We start from the raw sequence: 19,556 nt of genomic DNA on the forward strand, positions 1-19,556 counted from the left end.
GAAAAGTAAGTCATATATATTTTTAAATCACTTCTCTCTTGGGGCACCTGGGTGGCTCAGTTGGTTGAGCGTCCGACTTCAGCTTAGGTCATCATCTCACAGTTTGTGAGTTCAAACCCCACATCAGGCTCTGTGCTGACAGCTTGCTCAGAGCCTGGAGCCTGCTTCAGATTCTGTGCTTCCTTCTCTCTCTGCCCCTCCCCCGCTCACACTTTGTCTCACTCTGTTTCTCAAAAATAAATAAATGTAAAAAAAATCACTTCTTTCTTGTTCTACCTCTTTAGTACATGAGATTAATAAAGTAACTTATAAAACCGTTTTCCCCCCAAAGCCTCATTATCTTATTCACAACCAAATATAGCCTTTTTCTATAATTAAATAAAATCTGCATATTTAAATGCATAATTTTATAATCACATTATCATCTGAAATTGTGTTGAAACATACACTTCAATGCAGTTTTCTATCATAACTAAATCTTCATACAAAAGTAAAGGAGTGACATCCTAAAGTTCAGATATAGTTGGCATCACAGGACTTTTCCACAGTTACAATTCCGGGTACAATTTTGGGTACGCTTTGCACAGATGACTAAGTATAGATGGGCACATGTCTGTCTAGGAAGGAAGGGAGGGAGGAAAAAATGGAGGGAGGAAGAAAAGGAAGGAAGGAGGCTTTTGCTTCTCAAATGACTGTTAACACAAAAGTAAAATGTTATATTTTGAAGTTGGGAAAAGAAATTCAGCATAAAAGAAAAAAAAATATCAAAGCCAAATATCAAGAAACCAGTTAATAATGCATCAACATTAATTTATAAGTTAAAGTTCAAATTTTAAGTAAGAATGATCATAATATGTGAAAGAAAATGCTAACACACTCATGCTCTCTCATTTCATTAAATAGTAAAGTAGCAAATGGGGAAGATAATCTGAAATCTCCCAAATAAAATGTACTTGAATATTCATATCTCTTTCATTTGGGACTACTCTCTAGCATGCCGATAACAGTTTATCATGCTCCAAACTGTTTTTTGTTTTTTTTTGTTTTTTTTTGTTTTTTTTTTTTTAAGCTTGGAAATCAAAATAGCTTTCAGGAACAAAAGGAATCTCATTCTTCCATCTGGTGACTTTCCTTAGATATGGAGACAAGGGGCTTGGAAATAATTATTTCCCAAGAAAATAAAGGTTTTAAAACTCAACCTTTCCCCACAAATGTTGACTTTCACATCTACAGATTTAATAACAATAAAAATTGTCATTTTCATTTTACAGATGAATGAATAAAGTCAGAAATCAAATAGGGAGGTATAATTACCATCCAATCCCCTTGCCATAATGGACAAGTAGGAAGAGAAGGAGGCATATTTGACCAGCCCAGTGTCTGTGGGGAGCTCGTTGGTCTACAGCCTTCTATGGACTCTCATCTCAAAGTCTTTCCTGCCCTCTTACCTCTGCTCTCATCCCCTGTCCCCAGGTCTCACCCTTGCAACCATATGCCACACAGGCTCCAGTCTCAAGGCCTTTGCCCTGCCTCCCCCACTCCTGGGAACTCTCTTCACCATGCATCTTTTGGGTCAACTCATTCACCTTTCATTCTTTGTTCAAATATCACTTGACTCGATAGGTCTTTCCTGACCACTCTATTTAAAATCTCAACCAGCCATCTTCCACTCCAACCTTGTACCCCCAGTCTCCCTGCCCTGCTCAACTCTTTCACATAGCCTATATTCCTTCTCATATACTATCTAGTGATTTTTAATTGTGTTGTTTGTCTTGGTTAGTGTTTCTCTGAAAGTAGAACCTTGGACAAAGTTTTGGGCACCGGTAATTTATCTAGAAAGTGATTCTGGGAGTCACGAAATCCAGGGACTCCAGTTTCAGGGAGCCAATGGTTTGGATATTGAAAACCTCTGGAGCTGAAACTGGCCTGACTCCTGCCTTGCTGTGGGGTAAGAAGGAGGGAGCTCTGTCAACTACAGACTGGGGAAAAAAATGATGCTGTTGGTAGTTATTAGTTCATCTATAGATCAGTTACCTTTTAAACCATACTGACTTTAGCCTTTAACTAAGCATCTTTAAAACTGCCTTTGAACCTTTTTTTTCCAGACAATAAGGCTTCCATAATGACACAATAAGTTGCGAAAGAAATGTCACACATTGAACCACGCTTGTCTTTGATCATTGCTATTTTAATCTTCCACTCAATGATATTAACATATGCGTTTATTATTTTGCCATTTTGGTTGTCTCCCGGTACCACTTTAAATCTTACTTTCGCTCAAACACAAAAATGTTCTTTTCAGTGTTTCCAATGTTAGCGAAGAAAAGAAAGAAAGAAAAAACCCTTAAGCCTCCGTACAGCCAATACATTACAAGGGGGATTTGATTCATTTTCGAAAGAGAGGTTTTGTAGTAGGGAAATGTGACCATCTAAGTTGGCAAATGTTTTCACTGAATTATAGACATCTTCAAAGACAGAGGAATTCCCTCAAACTATTTAAAATCTTCATAACGGACCTCCCACAAATGATAACTTCTTTAAAGTAGAAATTCCCCTGAAGATGTACAAATCTTCAAAAAAAAGAATACCCCTCAAATGATTAGAACCTTACCAAACTCCATCTGGATTTGAGTTCCAATAATAAGGGTCAGAACCTTGTCCATACCTAGTAAAAAAAAAATACTGTAAGAAAGCACATTTTTTAGTATTTCCAGATGTAGACGGAACATTTTTCGTTTTGAAATACAATGAGAAAACTTTTTCATGCTATTTTGGAAACGATATATAGGCCAAAGCAGGCAGAGAAAATTATTTGAAAGTGGTCAGGCCAAAGGCACTTTAAAGCAGGTGAGTTTGAATTCAGGATTAGAAACCAGTGGTGTGTCCTCTACCCTCTACTCACATCATTTTTTTAAGCCTGTTTCCATTGGTCAGAATATTAGTATCATGTAAACGTTGTTTTTTGAAGTTGGGTTTAACTACAACGCAAGAATAAAATGTAATTGTGAGAATGAGAATAAAAAAGCAACAGTTTGACATAAACAAAAGAAAACAAAAGGATTAAAGCCCTTATCTGTACCTAGGCACACAGGCAAAGCCACAAACACACAGACCCACACCTCCATTGGCTTTTAGTAAATTGGTCATCCATGTTTGTTCAGTGATGTACACGTTTTGCAAAGATATCAACCTAAACAGTAGCTCTATCTTGCTGCCTCTCGGTACATAGGATTTTCTGTCCCCATGGAACTCCTGATCATCTGTGAGAAAGTGTATGGAGGTCTCATTCCCCACTGAACACTCACTCCTGACAGATACTGCCCCTCCCCCCCCCCCCATAAACACACCTCAAAGACTCATCCTGTGCTGGCGTTTTCCTCCAAAACACTCCTCGAACAAACACAACTGGAAGTAAGCAGGAGAAAAATGTGCTGTGTACAAACATTCCCACTTTCGCCCCCATGAAAATAATCGTTTAGCATCTACATCACTATCATGCTTTGGTGCTGTTTTTAGGGGGTTTTCTTGTTGCAGTTTGGAGTTTTAGGGTTTTTTTTTTCCTCATTGCTATTCATTTTTTTTTTAGGGCTACATCTACTTTCTTCAAGATTGTCATTTTGCAAGCCATTCTAAAGGCACTAGCTGTGCTGAGAACTCACTAGCAAAATTGGTGGCTGGGTAAAAATTGCAGGGATATAAAACCCACCACTCAATCCATGTTAATCTGAAGCTCATATTAAGATGTCCCAAGGCGGGAACTTACTGATGCAAATTAATAAAATAGGAGCAAAATTTATCAGTCCTCCTCCCTGGACAAAACCACTTAGATGAACTAGACATCAAATTTCCTAGGGGCAATTTCTCTGTCTCTTACTTTTTCCCTTCAGGACTCTTATTCACTCAGGTCTATTTGGTGAACGCACACAGCAGTCTAAGGCAGTTAGAAAACACTCCTAGAAGGGAACAAAGCCAAATTCTAGAACCTCAGTGGACCTTCTCCAGACCAGAGGATTGGGTGTATGATGGAGGTGGTGCACCTTCAGCATATCTATAATTATTTCCACCATTCCTCAGCATAAACCTTCACTCATTAAATGGGAATAACAATAGTGAACATTTCATATAATTGTTTTGGGATCAAATTAATCAATAGCAGTATAGTATTCAGGATTATGCAGGGCACATAGTAAATGCTTAAAAACATTAGTTACTTTTACATGACTATATCCTTCATCCTAGTGTTCTGTCTCTTTGCACCTCCTTGGCTCTCCCATCATTCAATCTAGCTCTAATTTGCCCCTATTTTACAGAGTTTTCCCAACAGCCCGCAAAGGGGACACTGTTCTCTCTGTTCCATGGTATGGAAAAAACTCAAAACTCATTTTGGAATGATTTTGAATTGTGTTTTTTTATGTTTTGTTCACTTTAGACTTGGCATCCTTCCATTTGCAATATTCTTAATGCTGTGCTTAGAGCAAAGTTGAGTCCACGAGTACTTGGATACTGAAACCAATGAAAATGGTTCTTCCCAGTACAGAGGAACCAAGTACTAAGTACTTGGGAATTTTGTAAGCCAATGTTAAACCATTGGTAGCCTGAAATGGGCCATGGTGCCATAGTAGGAGTATTTACACCATAGAAATTGGCAAATGCTACAAATAAGGATTTTGTTGTTGGTATTGTTTTCTGGGGTTTTTTGAGAAGCTATTAACCAACACACCATTGGTCCTGACACTGACTTATGTGGCTTCCACCTTGTTCTTCACCTAGTGACATTCTCTGTTCACCAGCTCTGAGCCTTGCCACCACCCCAGCTCCTAAGCTTTGGAAGATATCTCTAACATTGACTTTCCAGGTCTTGCTGCATTCCCTGGGAAATCTGGAGTAAGGTCTCTAGTGTTTTGCCTAGAAGCCAAACAGCAGCTCATCTCCAGACAAGACCAGCCCCTACTAGCATAACTAGGAAGAATGGGAAGGAAATGGAAGTGAGAATTGAGAGGTGCTAGGAAAGGTGTACACTCCACCATGGAAGAAAGAGATCTCTGGAAGTAAGCTTGGGAGAGATGTCCTGACAACCAGACCAGTGCCCAGCTCTACACCCAAAGCTTGAGTCAAGAAGGGTCCCATAGGTATAAATTAGGGAGATATTTTCTTATATCAGACATTTCCCCAATGGTGTGTTTTTTGGGACCCCCATCTCTAGATGGGGACCATGTTTTCAAGGAACCCATCGAAGGAAGCCAAACTCGGTCTGATAAATATAATGGAAGTTTTCTCTGCTGTTCTCTCTGCTCAGTGGGCCCTCAGATTAATTCATTGGGCCCTCCACTCCTGAGTCTCATTCTTTCCATTCCCACCCTCTGAATAAGCCAGTGCCTGGAAAAGTCAGTGCTTCCAGACACTTCCTTTTCCTCCATTCTTACAAGAAACTCAAGAGTGTTGACAAAGATGACTGGCTCCGTCCTGCAGTTGTGGCTTAGGCTCTCCAAATATTAGAACAAAACATTATCAAGGCATTTCCACTGTCTATTTGTCTACTCTCGATTTTTTTTTATCTCCAGTTTGGATCAATTATTTGCACAGTTCAAAATATGTTATTTGTTTCCTGTCCAAAATATTGCCGAAGGAAATTTTTAAAATACGAATTGGTGAAGGAACCCAGCCAACTCATCAGTGAAGACTTGTCCTCAATTTTCACATGGGAGATTAATAGTAGAAAATGGGTTTTGGAAGGGGAATAACCAATTGTTAAGTTTCACTGTGGTTGTTTTATTTTATTTTATTTTTACCTATTTTAATTCTTTAACTGAATTGGTCATACCACTGAGTCCAACTTCTCTTTCTTTGTGCAACTCCCCTATAAATTACAAATTTAATCCATAGAGTGCAGTGCCTTTCCTGGTTGATTTGTGGCAGACAATGGAGCGAGGCAGGTTTGTTATTTGTCTCAGCATCAGATCATTTGTCCGTTGCCACCCTGCTGACTGCCACACGTGCTCCATCAGGAGGGCCAGTTGGGTCCTGTTTGCAGTGAAGACTCTAGTGTTTTCCCTGGCAGAGCCTCCGTGGTTACAGCAGTCCTGGTTCTCATTCAGATGTGGGATTTTCCAAAACTATGTGAGCAGGTACATTTTTAGTTCCAGAGGTCTATGTGGCTTTGCAGTTTCCTCAGTGTATTTTGAGGCCCTCTGCCAAGAAGACCAAAGGAGAAACAGGGTCTCTTTTCCCCCAACCAGCCTCACAAAGATAACTGTCCTGATTCTGAGGCTGAGGTAGACTAGCACCATGGAGGACTCCTGTCGAGTGAGAAAGGACTGTTTGGCCTCCTGGAGGATTTCTTCGGTCTGTTCTGTAAGACAGACATGCCCTAATTTCTTCCCCGTACCCCACAGTCCATCCTTCACCCCCCACAGGTCCCTCCAGCTGACCCTATCCCAAAGAGAATAATTTCAATTTTGTTTGGACTCTTCCAGCTTAAGCATAGCATTCTCCTATTCTCACCTCCATTCAGCCAGGAAGTCAAACTAGCAAGCGATCATCAGATGCTTACTTGTTTCCAGGCTTGCACTGCAAAAGGAAGGCACACTGAAACATGACTCTTGAATTTGATTTAAAAACTGAATGGTTTCCCCAAAATATTCACGTCCTCAAATGCTATGTGGGATCTTGGAAGGAATTCAAAGAAAAATAGCCCTTATCACACTTATACTTCCACTCCAACACACTGATATGAGAAATTTGTTTTGAGGGGGAAAAGCTAAAACCTTGGCCAATTTTGAGATTTCTGTTAATTATCAAATCAATGATAGAGCAAAGTATATATTAGTGTTTGGTTGTATATTTTATAGCAGAAAACAATCACATCTAATTTATGTCTAAGAGGAAAGCAGGAATTAATTGAAGAGATATCATGTAGCTGCTGCCTGGGTGAAAGAATACAGAATTAAGTGGAAGCAAGACAGAATCCAGACTAAGATGTAGGGACACTCTGGAATTGGGACCGCAGGAATTAGTTGATACCCTCATCTGTATTCCTTTGGAATGAATACGTTCCAGAATTGTTTTTCCTGGGTATGTGTTTGTTAGAGTCTTCAGGCTAGAAGTCGTAATCTGGCTCAAATCATGTTCTCGGCCAGCTCCTTGATCTGTTCTGACCAGAACAATAACCAATGAGAAGAGTTGGATGAAGGTACTATAACGACCACACCTGCTTCCATGGAAGGAGGAAGGGGCCTGGATTTTCCCACATTCCAAAAAGACACACCATGAAAGAAGATTAATTCCCCCAGAAAGAATTCAGTCGGTGATTTGTTAAGAAGGGGATACGTGGTAGGAAATCATGACCAAAGCTATCATATGTCCACCAAAACTGGACACTAGGCTTTCCAGATGTTCTAGCCCATAGTTATATGGAGGGTTATCTACTCTATGAAGCATGAGCATCCAATTGCTAGAGCCTTAAGAGATAAGGCCTACTCTTTCTGTCCAACGCTGTCTGAGAGAGTTCTTTTGCATCAGTTGGGTATTGAGTACTGCACTGACCACTTGACCAGCATATTGGGAGACAAAAATCTGGAAGGGTGCTTATACATCAAACAGAAGAGCCACACAGAAAAATGAAAAAGAGAAAACAAGTCAAAAAGCATTAAGAGGCAAGTTCAGAGCAGGGATTAGACTGCCCATGAGGCATGGTGGGGCATTCCAAAAAGACTTCTTGGAAGATACAGAATTAGTGCTATGATTTTTAGACAAGAAAGAGGTTCAAGTTTGTAACTGGCCACAGTGAAGGGAGAGTACACCATAGCTTGGGCTAAGTATCAAAGGTAGGAATATGACACTGGGGCTATGTCACAACTACAAGAAGAGTGGCTTGGCAGAAAGGTAGGATTAGGTTGACCCAATGCTGTGCTCTCAACAGGCTACTGGGAAAATCGACTATGGGGCAAGGAGTTACCAGAAATTCAAGCCCAGTTGAATCAGACAGGAGGCTCAAGTTCATCTCATCAACCTAGGCAAATTAAGGGAGCCGTTTTGCTTTACAACTTCATAAGATTCTCAGCCACAGGAATATAACAGTTTCTTGCCCTGAAACTTGCCATTTAGGGCAGCTACAATAAAATCATAGTGTGCATCATCATCCCACCCCAACCTCTGCCAAAAAGAAAAAAAAACATAATTGCTGATATTACCATTTTGTGCACTGGATGAGAGTTTCCAAAAACAATAACAATTAATTTTCTTTGGTGGTGTTAGCCAAAAAAGCCATGAGGTGCCAGGTTTCCATGATCTTCTTAGATCATCTGGCATCTGTGAACAATGGCTATGAGGAACAAGCCCTTGGAGGCTTGTAAAGTTGTGTTATAACCCCGACGTTAGAGGTTTCATATCTTGGCCATTCCACATCACAGCAGGTAGAAAACCCAGAGTGGAAAATGTCAGCCTGGATACAAGTTTCCTCCACAGAAATATTGCCTCAACATAGCTGAAATCCTTAGAGATCTTTTCTGTGTAAAGCTTCAAAAACACCCTAGCCTTGGCTTCAGATGCCTTTTTGACGCTACTCCAGACATATTTAAGAAATGGGTCTAATTTTGAAGGATATATTTAGGCAGCCAACCAAGGCTTAAAAGTGGAATAAGCTATCCTGATTTTATGTAAAAAGAATTTAAAAAAAATAAATGTGGCCAAATCTCAGAAATTTCTGAAGGCATTTATACTGATCTTCCATCAGTTAAAGAAGTTTAAGGTGGAATGAGAGAGATGAGTGTGCCATATGACTTGGGGTGTGAACTCTTCTCAGTTATTTCGAGACCATTGCTATAAAGAGGATCTTCAGTGTGATAGACACAGCTTATCCTTCCTTCCAAGGTTTTTTAAACCCCATGAAAAAGTCTCTTTAAAAAGTAGCATTAACACTCAAATTTGCCAGCAAAGAGTAAGATAGCCTTGTCCTGCTTCCTGAAATGAGAAGCTAATGTCACATTTTTTTCTAAGCTTATTTTTTCCCAGTTATCTTTTCTAAACAGGGTGCTGACAAGATAAGAGAGCTAACTTGTTTTGGATGATAGTCAAGCATTAAAAATGGAAAATGAAATGAAAATGAAAGTGGAAAATGAAAAAAATAACTGCAACAACCACTACAAGTGAGAAATGAAAGTCACTCCATCGAGGACCTGCTATGGAAAAGAACAATGCGGGACATTGTAAAGAATTTTAAAAGCAATACTTGAAAGGAATTTAAATATGGATTGTAAAACAAAGGATATGTGTGTGCATGTGTGTGTGCAAAAACATGTTTGACAAGTACCAAATGCAAGGCAATGATTGCTACCATTTGCAGAGTGTCTGTTAAGGGGCAGGTTCTACTCCACCTGGTTCTATACATTAGCTAGTTATAGCATTTTCTGGTTTCCAATGTTCCATCCACACTCTCCCAGCACTAGGTCCCCATGCATGTCAACCCACCTTACTAAGAGCACCTACAGTCCTCCACCGATGGCTTCCTCCTGGTCCTGGAACATGGTCAGCCCCTCACTGGGCAATTTGTCTGGGCAGAGAGTTAACACCCTTGGGAGCAGCCCTCAGCCAATAATCAACAAGAATTGGTGCATAAAATTTAAAATTAAAAAAAAAAAAAAACCTTGCCTTGAGGGTGCCTGGGTGGCTCAATTGGTTAAGCGTCCAACTCTTGGTTTCAGCTAGGGTCATGATCTCACAGTTCACTGGTTCAAGCCCCAAGTTGGGCTCTGCACTGGCAGTGTGGAACCTGCTTAGGATTCTCCCTCTCTCTCTCCCTCTCTCTCTGCCTCTCCCCTGCTCCCTCAAAATAAATAAATAAATAAATAAATAAGTAAGCAAACTAAAAACAAAAGCAAAAACTTGCTTAGCTTTTGTTTTCTGTCTCCAAGAGGAAGATCACCCCATAATGGAATGATCCAAGAGATGAAATTTATTGAAGTAGATCCCTCTTAGTTACTTTCTATCACAATTATTTCTTCCTAGGATTTGTCTGCTGCAGTCAGATAGGAGTTACTTCTGCAGTTATTTATTATCTGTTTCCCCCACTTGATGATGCCATCAAAGGTCCAGACTCGAGTCCTTCCACTCTGACACTCTCTGTTTATCAGCAGTGATCCTACACCCACATATCATGACCTTACCTCCCATGCCAGCTTCCCAAGGAGGCAGGCAAGAGAGAGGGAACAAAAAAGTCTTACTCTGCCCACATTTCTGTTTCTTCAAGGAAAGCAGTGTTTCCCAGAATCTTCCAGAAGGCTTTCTTTTACATGCCATTAGCCAGAATTAGATGCCATGGTCATCCTACAGAAAGTATCCTAACAAAGTAGAATAAGGTACCATGATTGTTTTAGACCAGCCTTATGACTTCAAAGTTTTTATGATAATGAAATTAGTTCATATCTTCATGTCCCAATATGGTAGCCACTAACCGTGTATGTCATCAGTTAAGCACTTGAAATGTGCTATTGACTAAGAACTGAATTTTTAATTTTGTTCACCTTTCATTTGTTTAAATTAAAATGTGGTTGTGTGTTGAACACTGTTAGGTTTAGATAAATCACAATTCATCCCCTCTCCCATTGGGATTACATTAGCAAAAAAGCAGGTGAGGAGAACATGGCCAGTAGATAGACAACCAATTGTGTCTGCCCTAATTTACCATTATTAGGTTTATGTCTTAAATCTTATTTTGTCACTTTTATTTGTAACAAAAACAACAAAGAAGGCAACACTTTAAACACCTTAAGTTCTAGAACACTGTACTCTACTATATTCCCAGAAATAGAACCGAGCTAAGCCACAGTACCACAGGAAAGATGTGATGAGGGGCTTGCTTTTCCATCCCACCTCCAGCTGAATTGTAGGCAATCTGTTAAATGTTGACTGGGGAGAAATACCTGATCTGTGTGCAACCAAACAGTCATTCTCAACATGAGAACATAGGTATGGTAGGATGTTGGAGAGCTCAAAACAATCATGAATTAGAGGATTATAACTTCTTTTAACAGTATTTGTTTCAGTGAAACCTGTACATGTGTGAGGCTCTGATTGTTTAGTGGGTGTTGGCTTCATCTTTGTCTCTCTTGCCTCTCGGGATCACCGATTCGTGCTATGGATCGTGTGTGACCATTTCTAGCAGTGATACCAATGAGGGATGAGGATGAGCACTCCCCCGATACCCATAAGGTCAAACTACCAGCTTTCATTGTTACCACCTTGTCAGAATCTCTGTGTGGGCCGTCAAGGTTCAGTAATAGCTGGAATTACTCCTCCAGTCTAGAAGAATAGCATGTGAGGCAGGTTGGGCTCCTGAAAACAGGTACTAAGACAGAGTTTTGAAAGTAAATTGTTAACAGGGGTCAACATCTGTGAAGGAAAGGGAGCAAAAACAAGATGGGGCAGAGGAAACAGTCAAACTGTGGTACAGGCACGACAAAGCTTGATCATCATGATGGGGACCACCCGTTGTCATGCATAAAGCAGAAATTGCCAGACTTGTATTCTCTTTTTTCACTTTGAGAGGGACTGGAGTTCCAGCAAGTCTGCCATCTGCAGCTGAGGCAAAGCCTGAAGGTGCTGGCAGCTGGGTGCCCCCCGATGCCCATAACTCCACAACTGGAAACAAGTTCTGCTTTGAAGGTGAGTCTGGGCAGCACATCAGTGTGTCTGCAACACATGGCTAGATAAGTCCTTTTAGGCATCTCAGGAATCTGTAAGCACAAAACATCAATTTTCTGCATAGTTAATAAAGTTATATTATTGGTTGATTTTCACTACATTTGACCAAAGTGCCCACTCTTCTAGGTAGGTCTGGAGTCCACTGTATATTAGCATAGACAGCAGTCAAGTCTGAGGCTCTATTTGTTGTTGTTGTTGTTGTTGTTGTTGTTGTTGTTTTAATTTCTGATGTGATTTTTTTTTGGCTGCATTCATGTTCCATCTTGTAAATTTGAACACTGAATGGACAAAATGGCATATTGAATTAACTGTTTTTGTCCATTCTACTTTCAGGAACCCTTTGAAGAAATGTTACTCAAATTTTGAAGGTCTTTTTTTCAATTATACTTTTCCCTGGGCTGTTTTTTTGTATGCACATACCATATTCTCTCAGCTGAGAGCAACTGTCTCCTTTGAAAGCCATATTAATTATAATAAGTGTATGATAATTTGTCAAATGCACAGTAAAATAGCTTTTTATTCACCAAAATGTTGTGAGAAGAACTTATTGGTAGCTATGCCCTTATAAAGAAGCATTCAATCAATAAGAACACCTCACGAATGCTCACTGGGAAGAAGTGTAGCTCTAATGTCTCCCCTTGACTTCTGCTGCGCAAAGCTGTCTTGTGTTTTATCACATTTTAATCCTGCAGCAGCTTACAGAGTGGGAAAACTAGAAAGAACAACCTCATCTTACAGATTAGATGTCTCCCTCAAAGCAATTGAGTGGCTATCAAAGACCACCCCACCCAAAAATTACACAGCAGTCTCTCATTTCAAGTTGTCTAATAAATCAAAGACTGAATATGTGCATTTGTAGGACACATTCATCCATATTAAAATCTGTGCCTGCTGGCCCCAGTCAGTGGATTTGTTTGCCAGGAGCTATGATCATAAACGATGAAAAAGAATTGGGAAATGAAGAAATCTGGGGAAGCACTGTTTATGGAGTGCCCAATGCAAAATGTAGTGGATTCTCTGCATGTCTCATATAACTAAATCTTCCTTCACCAGGACCAAGAGACGGAGAACCACTATACCCATTCCACAGATGAAGAGATCAGAACTTCAATCAGTTCTCAAAAGTGGTGGAACCAGCAGTTCAACTCCTTAATGTCTGACTTCAAACTTCTGGCATTCTCCTGATCCCTCTCCCCCTCCCTGCCCCTCTCTCCCCCTCTCCTGTCCTCACCACTGCAACTTCTTTTGTCCTTGGAAGAATAAGTGTTATTATCTCAAAGAATTCTAGTATTCTGCAACTCCTCTGAGTGTTGTTGTTATTATTATTAATAAATAAAGAGATATAAGAGAACATAAGGGAAATTGTCTTGGATGCACTAAACTCAAAATTAGAAGTTTTCCCCCAATATTCCATTTCAGAAGAAAAGAAAATAAACTTTCCAAATGGGTTCCAGTTGTACTAAAAGTCATCTAGAATTTTATCCCAAACTTTTGAACTATTTCAGACCTTGGTACACTTCAAAGCCCTGAGGTCTGTGATGTGCCCATTAATTCCCTATGAGGTAGTTATGTCCCCAAGTTGGGGGGGTAGTGTGGCAAGAATCCCACTGTAACTTTGACAAATCTGATCTCATTCATCATCATCTCTGCTTCAGCTACCATCTGACAACTCACCGGTCTCTAGACACAGATACATGCTCCAGATCTGGAACGCTTCACTGTATTCACTCTAATGAGAAAATGCACCAATATTTCGATGACGGTAGGGTCTGGGTTTCTCAGTGTTAAAGGTTAGTTCACCCGTTTCAGAAACTCAGAGTCTGTCCAAATAAAAAGAAAAAATGTAACATCAGCTGGTGGCTTCTTGCAAGTTTTATTTTATCTAGAAAGAATTAATAGTAGTAGAAAGGAAGGGTGCCTGGGTGGCTTCAGTTGGTTGAGCATCTGACTTCAACTCAGGTCATAATCTCATGGTTTTTGAGTTTGAGTCCCACATCAGGCTCTGTGCTATGGTTTTTGAGTTTGAGTCCCACATCAGGCTCTGTGCTAACAACTTGGAGCCTGGAGCCTGATTTGGATTCTGTGTCTCCCTCTCTCTGCCCCTCACTTGCTCTCTCTCTGCCTCTCTTTCTCTCTCTAAAATTAAATTAAAAAAAAAAACATTTCAAAAATTAGAAAAATAGCAGAATTTGGGAGGTCCAGGCTAAGGTGGGATCCAGAAGCATGGACTCTGCAGCCAGACTGGATTCATCCCCATCTCCCACCCACACTAGCTGGACCATGGATATGTTACTTAACCTCTCTTGGCCTCAGTTTTTTTTTTAAGCTTTAAAATAGGGGTAGTTCCTACATCAGAGTCTTATCATGAGGAGCCAGAACTTGAATCTATGTCAGGCTATATAAAATGTTTGTTAAACTATTATAGATGATAGATAGATAGATAGATAGATAGATATACAGTTATAGATATAAAGAGAGAGAGAAATAGAAAATATATTTGGGGGGAGAAAGGAGTACACAACTTACAAATGCAAGTTATGACCTTGATAAAGGCAAAGATTTCTTAACAGGACACAAAGAGCAGTAAGCATTAAGAAAACTTGTAAAAACTGGACTACGTCAAAATTAAGAACTTCTGTTTTCTGGAAAGCATCACTATGAGATTGAAAAGGCAAGTCTTAAATCAGGAGAGGTTATTACAGTATATATGCCTGACAGAGGACTTGCCAGAATATATAAAGAATACCTACAAATCAATAAGAAAAAGCTGCAAAACCCAATAGAAAAATGGTCAAGAGACTTGAACTGACATTTCACACAAGAAAACTCCCAAATGGCTAACAAGCATATGAAAAGATTCTCAACATAATTATTCATGAGGTAAATGCAAATTAAAACCACAACATGATAGCAATGGATATCAACCAGGATGGTTTGAATGACTAAATGAAAAAGACAGAGCATACCGACGTGTTGGCAAGTATGAAGAGCAACTAAAACACCAATGTTTTTTGAGAACTGTAGGTAGAGAGACACCACTTAGAAAATAATGAGGCATTTACGACCCAAAAAAAGAGTTAAAATGGCTACTGTCTGACCACCCACTGGATAGAACCAAGTTTCTTTTTTTCTTTTCTCTTGCTTTTTTTTTTTTTTAAGAGAGCGTGCAAGCACACACACAAGCAAGGGAAGGGTAGAGAGAAGGAGAGACAGAATTCCAAGCAGGCTCTACACCATCAGCACAGAGCTCAATGCAGGGCTCAAATTCAAAATTGTGAAATCATGACCTGAACTGAGATCAAGAGTCGGACACTTAACCAACTGTGTCATCCAGGCATCCCGAAGCAAGTTTATATTTGAAATGTGAATATAATAATTATCAGGGCCTATAAAATAACTACATGGTGAGTCATGCAAAAATCTACAATGTCTACACAATATGAATAATGATTCTCTCACCCCATTCCTGTGCTAGAATAACCAGTTGCTTACCTCCTGCTTCATCTTCAACCCTTTTGACAATGCACAGAAATAGCCAGGTTGGTATTTCATTAAGATGTAAAAGGAATAGAAAGGCTGGATGCAATATAGTGGTTGTAAAGTAGAAATTTCTGATTGACCTTCAGTGAGCAGGCAGTTATCTAAGAAAAGTGACCTCAGATCCCTATCAGAGGATTCTTCTACGTAGGGGCCATCTTGTACGGTGCTCCATTTTGTGTTACCAGTTCCACTCAAGAAACAAGATCCTGCATGATAAGGTGCTTTTGAAACTTTGAGAAACTAAGCTGTTTTTAGAGGCATTCAAGATAGACTTGTGTTAGACTGAATTGTGTTTTGTGGGCTCATGGTGCTTTCTTGCTCTGTGTAGTTTGGGTCCTCTAAGAAAGAATATGAGATTGGACATGAGGGAGATTCGTTGGAGAATTTCTTATGAGATTAGATGCGAGGTGGTCAGGGAGATAGGGACTGGGGATATGGGGCTTCAGACTGAAATTCTGTGAAAGTCTTAGCTGGGGTAACTGGGAGTCCCCAAGCAGAGGTTACTAATACAGAGTTCCACATTGGCAAGAAGGGGCTTGTTCTAGCAGTCTTGCTATGTTCAGCCATTGGTTGTGACCAATGTGGGGAAAGCACAGCCTCAGCATAACTATGATGGTGGATCTGAAGGTGTAGCACCTTGCACTTCAGTCAACTGCTTCTTAGAACAGATTCCTTCCAACGAAGAACTCGGTGGTGCCCCTCCATGGCTGACACACTTTTTGTTTCCTAATGAAAGCTGAATAATGTAGCAATGATAATAGTAATAGGAACTAACATTTTGAATACTTATCATATGCCAGATACTTTTCTAAGTACCTTACATATTGACAACTCATAAACTAGGAATGGAGGGGAAGGGGAACGTGGGTGATGGGCATTTAGGAGGGCACCTGTTGGGATGAGCACTGGGTGTTGTATGGAAATCAATTTGACAATAAATTCCATATTTAAAAAAAAAAAGGAATGGAGGGGAAGGAGTTAACTATTGTGATGACCTTATATATGCCAAACAATGTTCCAGGTACTTTATCTGTGCACTCTTGTTGTAAGGTTCAAGAAATGTTGGTTTAAACACCAGTCTTACCATTAATTTACTGTTTCATCTTGAATGTGTCCTCAGAGACCTCTAGATTTCTGTTAAAAAAATATCTTAGAGATTCTTTTTGCATGATTTTCAGTTCCTTTGCAATTTGTAATTGTATCTTCGCTTATTTATCTGTGATGCCTATCTAATGAGGATGAAGAATTTGCCTGTTTTACTTATCAGAATAAGGGTTTGCACAGTGAATATCCGTAAGTCATAAATAAATATGAGTTAAATCAGTGAATAAATTTTCATAGTCTACTCTCTGTCAGTTACCCAGAGAATCTCATTTCCATCACCCTAGAAATAAAATATCTATGTTTTTTTGTGTGTGTTATAAACATTTGTATGTCTATAAGTACTTAATTATTTAATTTGTGGTAAAAGTTCGAAAAAACAAAATTATGGCATCAATGTAATGAATAAGCTTTGTTGTAAAATCTCAATAAATCTGAATATTCTAATTTCCACTTTTGATCTTATTCCCCCTGCTCCCCCCGCACAAGATAACACACACAGTCTGCTGAGACACTAAATCACACGACCCCTGAGTATGGTGACCACAAATCTCAGAATTTCTGGAGCAGGATCAATTCCCAATATTCTTTCTATTGTCTTTTTTCTGGGCAGATATACTCACAAATCATAAACAAAACATTCTTTAGCAGACCGGTTCCCAATTTTTGATTCAGAAAATATGGTCACCAGATTCTCAAAACTTCTGGAAGCTTTTCTTAGGAATTGTTTAGGGGAACTTTGGGTTTGTGGTGAACAGTTTTCCTGAAAATAAATCTAAGTGTCATAATACCTATTTCCATGTGTCAACAGCCTATTCTCCTAAACCTTTGAGGGTCTCTGTGCCTCTTGCTTGACCCTTTCCTACTTTCCTACCTGCTCACCTCCTTGACCCACCAGGCTCCCATCCTTCACTTTGCTTTGAGGAGTTAGTCTTCCCTAACCCTCCTCTGTGGCACCAGTAATCAAAAGAGTGTTCTATGACTTCACATGGTTTGAAACTCTTTTTCATAGAAGTAGTGGGAGAAAGGTTTATGCTAGATTTTAAAGGCTGTCTTAAATTATATTCTCCGAGAGCAGAAGGGAGTCTCCGGAGTCAAGCGCGGACTAGAGGCCCACGGAAGAGGGTAGGAAGGGCGGCGAGGCGGTGCGCGCTCCACGGACTGGCGGGAGGGAGCCGGGGCAGAGGGGCGGCTCGCCGGCCAAGCAGAGCCCCCGAGTCTGGCTGGCAAAAGCGGAGGGGCCGGACAGACTGTGTTCCGACAGCAAGCGCGACTTAGCGTCTGGGAGGTCATAAGTTAACAGCTCTGCTCGGAAAGCGGGAAGGCTGGAGGACAAAGGGAGGGAGAGCTGCTGAGCCCCCGGACGGCAGAGCTCAGCTTGGCGGGGAACAAAGGCGCCAGCGCCATCTCCCCCGCCCATCCCCCAGCCAAAATCCCAAAGGGAACCAGTTCCTGCCAGGGAACTTGCTTGCTCCTCGCAAACACCCAACGCTGTGCTTCTGCGGAGCCACACCTCCGGCAGCGGATCTGACTCCCTCCCGCTGCCACAGGGCTCCTCCTGAAGTGGATCACCTAAGGAGAAGCGAGCTAAACCTGCCCCTCCAGCCCCCGTGCACTTTGCCTACCCACACCAGCTAATACGCCAGATCCCCAGCAACACAAGCCTGGCAGTGTGCAAGTAGCCCAGACGGGACACGCCACCCCACAGTGAATCCCGCCCCTAGGAGAGGGGAAGAGAAGGCACACACCAGTCTGACTGTGGCCCCAGCAGTGGGCTGGGGGCAGACATCGGGTCGGACTGCGGCCCCGCCCACTAACTCCAGTTATACACCACAGCACAGGGGAAGTGCCCTGCAGGTCCTCACCACGCCAGGGACTCTCCAAAATGACCAAACGGAAGAATTCCCCTCAGAAGAATCTCCAGGAAATAACAACAGCTAATGAACTGATCAAAAAGGATTTAAATAATATAACAGAAAGTGAATTTAGAATAATAGTCATAAAATTAATCGCTGGGCTTGAAAACAGTATACAGGACAGCAGAGAATCTCTTGCCACAAAGATCGAGGGACTAAGGAACAGTCACGAGGAGCTGAAAAACGCTTTAAACGAAATGCAAAACAAAATGGAATCCACGATGGCTCGGCTTGAAGAGGCAGAGGAGAGAATAGGTGAACTAGAAGATAAAGTTATGGAGAAAGAGGAAGCTGAAAGAAAGAGAGATAAAAAAATCCAGGAGTATGAGGGGAAAATTAGAGAACTAAGTGATACACTAAAAAAAAATAATATACGCATAATTGGTATCCCAGAGGAGGAAGAGAGAGGGAAAGGTGCTGAAGGGGTACTTGAACAAATTATAGCTGAGAACTTCCCTGAACTGGGGAAGGAAAAAGGCATTGAAATCCAAGAGGCACAGAGAACTCCCTTCAGACGTAACTTGAATCGATCTTCTGCACGACATATCATAGTGAAACTGGCAAAATACAAGGATAAAGAGAAAATTCTGAAAGCAGCAAGGGATAAACGTGCCCTCACATATAAAGGGAGACCTATAAGACTCGTGACTGATCTCTCCTTTGAAACTTGGCAGGCCAGAAAGGCTTGGCACGATATCTACAGTGTGCTAAACAGAAAAAATATGCAGCCGAGAATCCTTTATCCAGCAAGTCTGTCATTTAGAATAGAAGGAGAGATAAAGGTCTTCCCAAACAAACAAAAACTGAAGGAATTTGTCACCACGAAACCAGCCCTACAAGAGATCCTAAGGGGGATCCTGTGAGACAAAGTACCAGAGACATCACTACAAGCATAAAACATACAGACATCACAATGACTCTAAACCCGTATCTTTCTATAATAACACTGAATGTAAATGGATTAAATGCGCCAACTAAAAGACATAGGGTATCAGAATGGATAAAAAAACAAGACCCATCTATTTGCTGTCTACAAGAGACTCATTTTAGATCTGAGGACACCTTTAGATTGAGAGTGAGGGGATGGAGAACTATTTATCATGCTCCTGGAAGCCAAAAGAAAGCTGGAGTAGCCATACTTATATCAGACAAACTAGACTTTAAATTAAAGGCTGTAACAAGAGATGAAGAAGGGCATTATATAATAATCACAGGGTCTATCCACCAGGAAGAGCTAACTATTATAAATGTCTATGCGCCAAATACCCGAGCCCCCAGATATATAAAACAATTACTCATAAA

This window comes from Panthera onca, chromosome A3, assembly GCF_046562875.1.
Source record: "Panthera onca isolate mPanOnc1 chromosome A3, mPanOnc1 haplotype 2, whole genome shotgun sequence".
Taxonomy (NCBI): Eukaryota; Metazoa; Chordata; class Mammalia; order Carnivora; family Felidae; genus Panthera; species Panthera onca.